The sequence below is a fragment of the Gekko japonicus genome, unplaced genomic scaffold, assembly GCF_001447785.1.
Source record: "Gekko japonicus isolate JY-2015 unplaced genomic scaffold, Gekko_japonicus_V1.1 scaffold1158, whole genome shotgun sequence".
NCBI lineage: Eukaryota > Metazoa > Chordata > Lepidosauria > Squamata > Gekkonidae > Gekko > Gekko japonicus.
The window spans coordinates 155,310-165,014 of record NW_015164706.1 but is presented as its reverse complement, the minus strand read 5'-3'; positions in this window follow the sequence as shown (position 1 = coordinate 165,014).

Below are 9,705 nucleotides of genomic sequence, written 5' to 3'. Positions count from 1 at the left end.
GAAGCAGGGCGACTGCCAGGGGAAGAACAATCTGACCACAGAGAAAAGTAGCCACCCAGGAACGGAGAAAGCTGGCAATGGTGGGGCAGCAGTGGCTTTGCCCCCCTTTCTTCAGAGCCAGCTGGTCCTCCTTCAGTAATCTCCCTTTCTTCAGAGCCAGCTGGCAATCTCCCTCTCCTGCCCGGGCTGCTGCGCCTCTTTCTGAGCAGAGCAGGGAAGGCCAAGAGGGTCACACCCCTGGAGCTGCCTTATACTGAATGGGACCATCGGTCCATCAAGGTCAGTATTGTCTCCAGGCTCCCAGGCAAAAGGTCTTTCACATCACCTACTGCCCGGTCCTTTTTAAGTGCAGATGCCAGGGACTGAACTTGGGACCTTCTGCATGCAAAGCAGAGGCTCTTCCACCGAGGAACAGCCCCTGCCCAGACCCCCTTCCTCTCGCTCCAGATACACAAGGACTGGCTAAGGCTCAACAGCAGTGGAGAGAGACAGCGCTACCTGTACAAAAGTACTTTGGTGCTTACAAAAATTACATTTACATGCGACATTTACATACAGCATTGATGGTGACATGGTATGTGTCTGTTTGGTGGGGTAGTACCTAGGTCATACATTAGTCATGTGACTCTTTTTGGTTGCCAGTGATTTCCAATGTGGCTTTCTGTGAGCGGCCCTCTGCCACTTGGACTCTTTTCATCCACTCCTGTTGGTTGCACTGTAAGATCTCCTTTGGCCAGAGCCTGGGACTTCGGAGTTATGGCCTCAACCACGTGCTTCCAGTGTTCAGGGAAGGCAGGAGGGAGCCCATGGCTCAGTGGTAGAGTACCTGCGTGGCATGCAAAAGGTCCCAGGTTCAATACCCAGTAGCTCTACTTAAAAAGGTTCAGATGATGGTTAAGACCTCCACCTGAGACCCCTGGAGAGCCACTGCCAGTCTGAATAGACAATACTGACCTTGATGGATCAAGGGTGTGATTCAGTAGAAGGCAGCAGCATGTGTCATGTGGCAACATCTTCAACAATGACCAGGACGTGTTGCAAAGCAATTATGCCTGAAAGGGCGTTTTTCCAATGTTTTGGAACTGACCGTGTGAAAAATGTACCCATATGTGCCCTGTAGAGCCTTGTGCTCAATGGATCAACACCTTCTGGTTGTCCCTGGCCCAAAGGACATCCAACTAGCCCCAGCTACGGCCAGGGCCTTTTCAGCCTTGGCACCAGCCTGGTAGAACGAGCTACCTACCAATTGAGATCAGGGCCCTGCAGGATCTACTGCAACACTGCAGGGCCTATAAAGACGGAGTTCTTCTGCCGGGCTTTTAATTGAGGTGGTGGGCATCCACATTTTTCCATCTTGCGCCGCCCCCCCCGCCCCCCGCTGGTAGCCCTGGCCTTGTGTCCAATGGCCAATGTCACCGGCACCACTCAGAAGAAGTATATCATCGCATGGCTACCAAGGCAATGTTTTATGTTGGTTTTATTATCATCCTTTTAACTTTTAAAATTCTGATTTTGTAATATTTATGACATTTTACTGGCTTATTGTCACATCATATCTGTGAGGGGCAATAATAATTTTGATCGATACAACCTTCCATTATTGAGGTATATCAATATCACAGAAAGCATTTTTGTCAGCTAAGAGCATGTTATTAGCTAAATAAATTCGTTTGCTGAAGCTTGAAACCGCAAAGGCAGAATTGTTAAGAAACTAGATACCTGTTACAAGAAAGGGGAACTAAGCTGGGCTGGCCGCAAAACAGATTATGGGGAAAGCACCCCAACTTTCACAGGTAAATAAGAAACTAGCTAGCTTTTGCAACTTAGATCAAAACCACATAGCACGTGGTAGAGAAGGTGGCTTACAGGTGCGAGGACCCATAATTTACCAAATATGGAAAAGAGGATGGGGGCTCTGGAATGCGGGAAGGGGTGGTTCAGTTCAGTAGGCGTGTCGTCTTAGATTATAACCTCGGATGTCTCCTGACCAACCAGGCTGAAGGGGAAGGAAACCTGGCGTTCGGTGATAGGGTACTGGTTTTGCATGTAATTATGTGAAGGTCTTATAAAATGGTGTGTGAACAGTGCTTGGGTGAGCTCCAAGGCCGTGCTCCCCCTGTTGCCTGTAAAGGGTTGAAACCTTCACTCTCGATTCTGTCTTGTTATTCCATTGGATAAGTTTTTGTCGCTAACAATATATGACCTGTAACCCATCCTGAAACCGCTTGAGGGGAGGGTGGGATATAAATTGAATATAACAACAACAACAAATCTGGTGATTTGGGCTAGCAAGTATTTTTACTATTCCATTTTTTTTGAGTATCTCTTAATATTGCACTGTTTTAATTGCAATTGGCTGGTGCCAGCTGGCACCTCCTCTTCTTTTTTTAGCTGCCTTCAGCCTGCTGGAGAAAAGGTAGGCCATAAATATTTAAAGCAAATAAATAAATGCAAAGCACAGCTCAAAAGTACACGATGCATACACCAATTAGAGCAGCCTGAATGCTGAACCTAAGCAAAAGCAGCAGGTATGTGCCCATCACGGTTTGCAATGGGAAGCAGATCTCCTTCTGCAATCAGCATCTACCTTTAACCATAATTAATATTACTTGCAAAATAAAACTGGTAACAAGAAATGAGCAGAGGCATTATTTTAGAAAATGCAAGTATTGAAAACAATAGAACAGGAGGTGTCAAACACAAGGCCCGGGGGCCGGAACCAGCCCATCCAGGGCTCTTATGCGGCCCACGAGGAGGCTGCTCGGGGGGAGTGGGCAGAGCCACTCCAATTGTGGCTTCAGGATGGCGGAACAACCTCGTCTGCAGTAGTCAAGCAGCGTGGGAGTGTCTACCCAGTACGGCACCGCTGGCTCTCCAGTCCACCTATATGGGTCTTCCTTTGCACCCCCTCCCAGCCCATGAGGCCTTGTGGTGAGGATACAACAACTCTGAGCTTACCAGCTTCTGTCCTTTATACAGTTTATATATCCAGTACCTGTGGTACACACAGTCCGGCTGGATAAAGTGACATTTATGTCAGATCCGGCCCTTGTAACAAATGAGTTTGACACCTCTACTGAACAGTCGGAACATACAGGCAATTAAAGTGACAAGGCAGAGAATGAATAGGTGAACATTCACCCTTCTTCAGGCTTCTAAACCCACTAAAAGAATGTTTCAAAATGCTGCACACAGAAGTGTCTAAAACTCTTCATTTAAAAAATAAATCCAAGATCCCAACACACCCCACCCCTGAAACATCCATCAGAATCCAAGCAAAAAATAAACAAACGTTATTTCTGGACCTCTTTAACATACAAACTGTTCATACAGGACTTCTTTAAGCCGGCCTTGTAAATAAATCCATGGGAGTTACTGGCTCACCTGTCAAATTTATACTAACATGAGTCACCTGGGCACAGCAATTGCCTGAAAGAAAAACAATCCATTCTCACCCACCTTCCAACAACTTCCCTGCATTACTCGCCTAGAGACAATTCTTAAGTCATTAAAGAACAGTGGCTACTTGCAAGTCTTCCTTAAGCTACACACGCCCATTGTTTACAATCTGTTCTAAAGATGCGTGAAATATGTTCTATTGTTATTATGAGTAAATCTTAACATACAGTATTTACTCAAAAGTAGATGACTTTAAAAAAAAAAAGAAGAAGACAACTTTTTAACCTTTCTTGGCTTTCTTAAAAAGGGTGTGTTGTCTTCCACTGGGGCATACAGATCTGCTGACTGATGCTAGGCAGAGATGGGGGGGGAGGGTTGGGTGTGAAAGGTGATTCCCTGTGCATGCAGACAAGGATACAGAACACACAGGAACTCATCCACCAGCAGAGCAGCACTGAAAGAGGTGTAACGTCTCAGGCTGGAGGGGAGAGAGGAGAAGTCAGGTGGATTTTCTGGTTTTTCAGCAATTTATCACATCAGCTATAACTGTTAGTAGACATGTGAGATTTTGTGGCTGGAGTGGTGATATAAGTGTCTCTTGGAAAAGTGTGACTTCTAGCTTACAGAAAGCATTGTGTGACTGGCATGGGGTGGGGTGGCAGTTTAACAGTTCATCACCAAAGAGAGTTATACCCTTCAAAGCCCACTGATTTCAATGGGCTTTTTTTTTTGCCATCAAGCCGCAATGTGTAATTCCATTCAGGATTGCGTTGCCAATCGGAAAGTTGTTATCTTAGCCTTTGCCTAGTAGCTTTCTTTTTTTAGGATGGATAGTTATAAATTTAGGGTCATTTGCTTTTGTGTGTAACCTTTTTTTGCGGGGGTCATCTTACATTCAGAGTTCCATTTGAGGAAATACGGTATATAGCAGCATAACCACAAGACGGGCTTGAATCCACCAGATATTTTTTACAGACGGAAAGAATTTTCACCAGGAAAGCCACTCCCCTTCTTGCCTTCCACCCTCGCCCTGCCTCCCAAAATGTACCCTCCCCCCAATGTTATTCCTGGACAGGACAACCAAGAACAGAGTGAGGGGGGAGCCGGAGGTCAGAAATGCTCTAGAAGGCACAATGCTGAGAGCACCTCAATGCTAACTGAAGCGGAAAGGGAGAAAATTTGCCAGCTCAGGTTTCTGAGGCCTTAGAGGGGGCAGGTTTTGAATGAGGGAAAATGAGATTTCTAAATTATATCTCCTCCCACCCGGGTTTCCTCTAAAGGACATTCACCAAGCCCATGAGGATAATGAAAGCGCCTGTAATGGATCAGGCACAGACAAAAAGAGAGCTTTCTGCATACCTCCAGAAAACGGGACATTTTAAAGAAACCTTTCACATTTTCCCAAAAAAGCTGCACACATACGCTGCAACCAGTGTTCCCTCTAAGCTGAGTTAATGTGAGCTAGCTCACAGTTTTTTAGCCTCTGGCTCACACATTTTTGTCTTAGCTCAGGAACGATGGCTCCAGAGCGAACTGATTTATGCAGCAGCCAAATCTCCTCCTCACAACTTTAATGCCAGTAGCTCACAAAGTAGAATTTTTGCTCACAGGGCTCCATAGCTTACAGGGAACATTGGCTGCAACATACTGCCATGAAACACTGGCAGGACAATGGAAGCACAAACAGCGGGCTGGACCAACTAACAATGGGAAACCTGAATAACGCAGTTTCAATCCACCTTAGCGTCTGTCTGCAAATGGATTGCCAGTTCACACAGTAAAATCCAGTACAAAGTGGACTGGAAGTGGACTGGAAGTGCCTTAGTGTGTGAAAGCGACCTCTGAGACCCCATTCGCACAGCTGGTTGTCACTGCTCCCGGTGCGTTGCCTCAAATGAGCCATCCTAGGCAGAGTCTCGCTCTTCTAAGCTGACTGAAGTCAAAGGGCTTAGAGGAAGTACAACTATTCATGATGGTACGAACTCCCCTGCTACCCAGATGAAGCACATAGCCTCTCCCCAGTTGTTGCCAACATACTATGCTTTATGTACAGACACTGGGAATCAAATGTCCATAGAAGTCACAAGGTGTACAGTGGGAGTCTAGCTGGTGGTGGTGGAAAATGTCAAGTCACAGCTGACTCATGTCAACCCCGTAGGGTTTTCAAGGCAAGAGACATTTGGAGGTGGCTTGCCATTGCCTGCCTCCGCCTCCCGACTGCTGGTATTCCATGGAGGTCTCCCATCCAAGTACTAGCCAGGGTCCACCCTGCTTAGCTTCTGAGATCTGATGAGATCGGGCTAGCCTAAGCTACCTAGATCAGAGTGAAGTCTAGCCAGGGGGAGGATTTTCCGGATTTTACTCTGACTTTTCGAATGGGAAAGGGGGCATTGACAAACAGGCACAACTACCAACCCCTTCAACTGCCACTGAAAGCAATGAAGCCGGTCTTGAACCTGGGATAAAGAGCACCCACAATTGCCTACAAACCAAAACAGGAACATTATTCTCCACAGCACAGGGTTGGAAACGTTCTTCTTCCACCCACCTCTGCCCTTCAACTCTGCATTGCAGACCAAATAGCACCAAGTCCTGATCTTCTGTGTATTTATTCTAAAGCAAGCACCAATTATTTCAGGATTTCCTTCCAAGGTACGAGATCTTCGGCTGCACAGAGAAATGGGGAGAGGGGAAAACCTTCCTCATCGGTCATCCTCTTGAAGCTTCTAAGTGCCAACGAGATCTTCGGCTGCACAGAGAAATGGGTCATCCTCTTGAAGCTTCTAAGTAGACATCACAGAAATAACAGGAGGGAAATAACGTTCCCAGTGCCCTAACCTGGATTGCTCAGGCTAGCCCGTCTCCTCAGATCTCGGAAGCTAAACAGGATTGGCCTTGGTGGTCAGTATGTGGTTGGGATACCAACTATGTGAACCAAGGAAGTCCAGGGTCACTACGTAGAGGCAGGCAATGGCAGACTGCCTCTGAACGACTCTAACCCCTATGGGGTTACCGTAAGTCAGTGGCAACTTGACAGGGGGGGAAAAAGTTCCCAGCTATTTTATCCTAAATATAATGTATTTCAATTTTGCATAAGTGATTATATAGAGAGACCGCAACCCTTAATCACAGAGCTTCACAGAGGCGACACCCTTGCCCTAAGGAGCTTGCCCCAATCTAGATTTCAGCAATGTCAGAAGGGGAAGGGGGGAAAAGGGACAAGGCAAAGGGACAAACGTGAGGAAATGCAGTTCATACCTGCTTGGGCTTTGTTTTTATTAGGAATGGAGCCGGAGGGCAAAAGGATTGGTAGGAAGAAAGAGGCGCAGACGGAGAGAGTCCCAAGCCTAAATACCAGCAAAGGGGGATAAGAGTCAGTCCAAACAGGAGTCTTTTCGACAGCTTGGAGTACTTACGGTGCTGCTGTGGAACATGCAGAAGATCCCAGGTTCAATTCCTGGCATCTCCACTTAAAAAGCCCCAAGCAGTCAGTGACGGGAAACACCTCTGCCTGATAGATTCCAGTGGGTAGCCATGTCGGACTGAAGCAGCAGTACAAAGTCGGAGTCCAGTGGCACCTTTACCTGCATCTGAAGAAGTGGGCATGCACACGAAAGCTTACCCTTTGAATAACACTTTGTTGGTCTTAAAGGTGCCTCTGGACTCAAGCTTATGTCTCTGCCTGAGACCTTGGAGGGCTCCTGCCAGTCTGAGTAGACAATACTGACACTGATGGACTGTTGGTCTGAGTCAGTGTAAGGCAGCTTTATGCGTGTTCAACTCAGGGTATGATTGTCATGGACAAAGATTAAAAAAAAACTTGATCCCCCAAAGCAGTTGAGAGGTTTGTACTGGGATGCAGACAGAGTCAAGATCTAGTAGACTCAGCCTCTAAGCAAGCTGAAAGCAGTTTTCACCAAAAAAAAGCAAGCCATACCGATTAACAAATTAAGAATAGCCTAACTGTAACACAGAAACCCTTTCTGTATTCTAGTTTAGCATGCCCCCCCCATCCAACAGCCATGAACAGCACCAGCATTCAGTTGGCCATCGTTCAAACAGCACAAAAATTGAGGGCATACTGAAAGATTCACTGTAGACAGTGGTGGGAAAATTTATTCAACACAATGCAAATTTTTAACTTCAGTTCAAGTTGAAGGCAACAGAGAGAGGGTCAGTTCCACAAGCTGTGATTATGCAGCATCAAGGTTTTCTTCTTTAAGAATGGCACGCACTACTTTTTCTGAACTACAACTTCATCCAAAACAGAAATGGCAGCAAACTCCTTAAGTTTCAAATTAAGTTTGCAGTAATGCCACTTTATCAGCTCCCTTCCACATTCAGCTCTGCCACAAATGCTATAATCCTTTCCTAAGGCTTTACTAAAATTGTTTCAGCAGAAAAACCCTGTGATTGTTCAACATGCTGAAAGAAGAAAAGGATAAATACTATGGTATTAAAGAGTATACACCAAATCTGAAATGCAAAAAAAAAGGATACAGCTGAAGCGTGGAAGAGAAAAGAGGCAAGAACGGATACCAATTCTGATAGAATCCTGTAATATTTTTCCCCCACTGAGATTTTCACAAACATTTCCCGTGACTCTAGCACCAGTCTACAGTGGCAACCACCAACTGTTCTGTCTGCTCTGCTTTCCAGTCCGCTGGAGGCAGACAATTCTGCCATCTACCTGCATCTGGTATCTTCACATGGATCACTGCCATATCAGAGATGAAGAACTACCTGTCTTCAGAGGTGAAAGCCCCTGCACTTCTGCATGAGACGATATTCTGAGTTTACCCAATTCAACCAGCAGTGGTGTGAAAACACTGACACATAAACAGGAGATGGGCTTCTCCTGTCTATGCATCAATACACCTCTAATTTTGAAAGAAAGAAAAAGTGTCTCAATTATCAGAAGTTTGGAAAACTTTCCTTTTACGAGATTGAATTGAATTGAAGAGTTGCGGAGTCCAGAACTCTGCAGAGGAGATGGAGAACCACAAAGCTAAGATAGCTCCATTGGCACAAAGATCCTTTAGATGTCCTTTTTCCAAATGTGGCCCTGCATCCTGCTGGCAAACAACTTTTGAAGCCCAGCTAAAACACTGATTTTATAAAGCATTTACACATATCAAGCACAAAGTCACGTAGAACTAACCCTTTCAAAGGTGCGGCAAATTTTTTAGAGCAAACCTGCTCATACGGATGTGTCAGGAAGGAAATGGCTGGTCTTGAGGGGAAAACTTATTTATGCTGTCAGTGGCAAACACAAAGAATGACAGGAAGGTGTTGTGTAGTGCAGGGAGCGGGGAATGAGTAATTTCAGAACAGAAACCAGAGCCCTGATCCCATTCCCGAAAAGCACAAGAGCATCAGCATACAGAGATGCTGTTAAGCTTTATCTGATCAACGGAACCCAATACCATACACACAAAGCTTCCATTATGAAAAATCAAAATCCTGACAATGTGTGTACAAGGGCTTGGCAGGCTAACAGTGTCATCCTAAGCAGAGCTACAGAGCTCAGCCCAGTGACTCTGATAATTAGAAAGGTGTTAACTATGCCCAAGATAGCACTGTGAGACTTCTGGGAAGAAGAGCGAGTAGTTTTTTATACCCTGTTTATCTCTACCTTAAGGAATCTCAAAGCAGCTTACAATTGCCTTCCCTTTCTCTCCCAACAGGCACCTTGTGAGGTAGGTGGGGCTGAGGGAGTTCTGAGAGAACTGTGACTGGCCCAAGGTTACCCAGCAGGCTTCGTGTGGAGGAGGAGTTGGGGAACCAAACCTACTTCTCCAGATTACAGTTCGCTGCTCTTAACCACTACACTATTCATAAGACCACTAACAACACCGGAGGCCTAAGGTGCAGAACTTTTTCCTCAGTTCTCCATTAAATTTAGTTTTAATCTGAGATTTGTATATTACTTTGTTGTAAGCTGCCCTGAGCCCTACTTGTAGGGAAGGGCAGCCTAGCAAATCTAATTTAATAAATTTTTTAAAAACCCATTTTAGAACAGAGTTAATTTCAGAAGAATTAAATGCAATTTCCTCCGTTTGAAAATGGGATAGCTGATATAGTACTATATTTGTTTTGACATATTATAACAGATCAGGTTTAACAGTTTTGCTGTTAGGGTTCCTTGGTTTGGTTTTGTCATGGTTTACGGTCAAAATAAAAACTAAACTGATACCATCAGCGTTTTGCTTCTTTCTTCTTCAACTGTCATCCAATAGGGGCTTGAATACAATGGCAGCAATCCTGTGTTGCTGTTTTTTAAAAGAAATTTTCAGCACAGGCCTA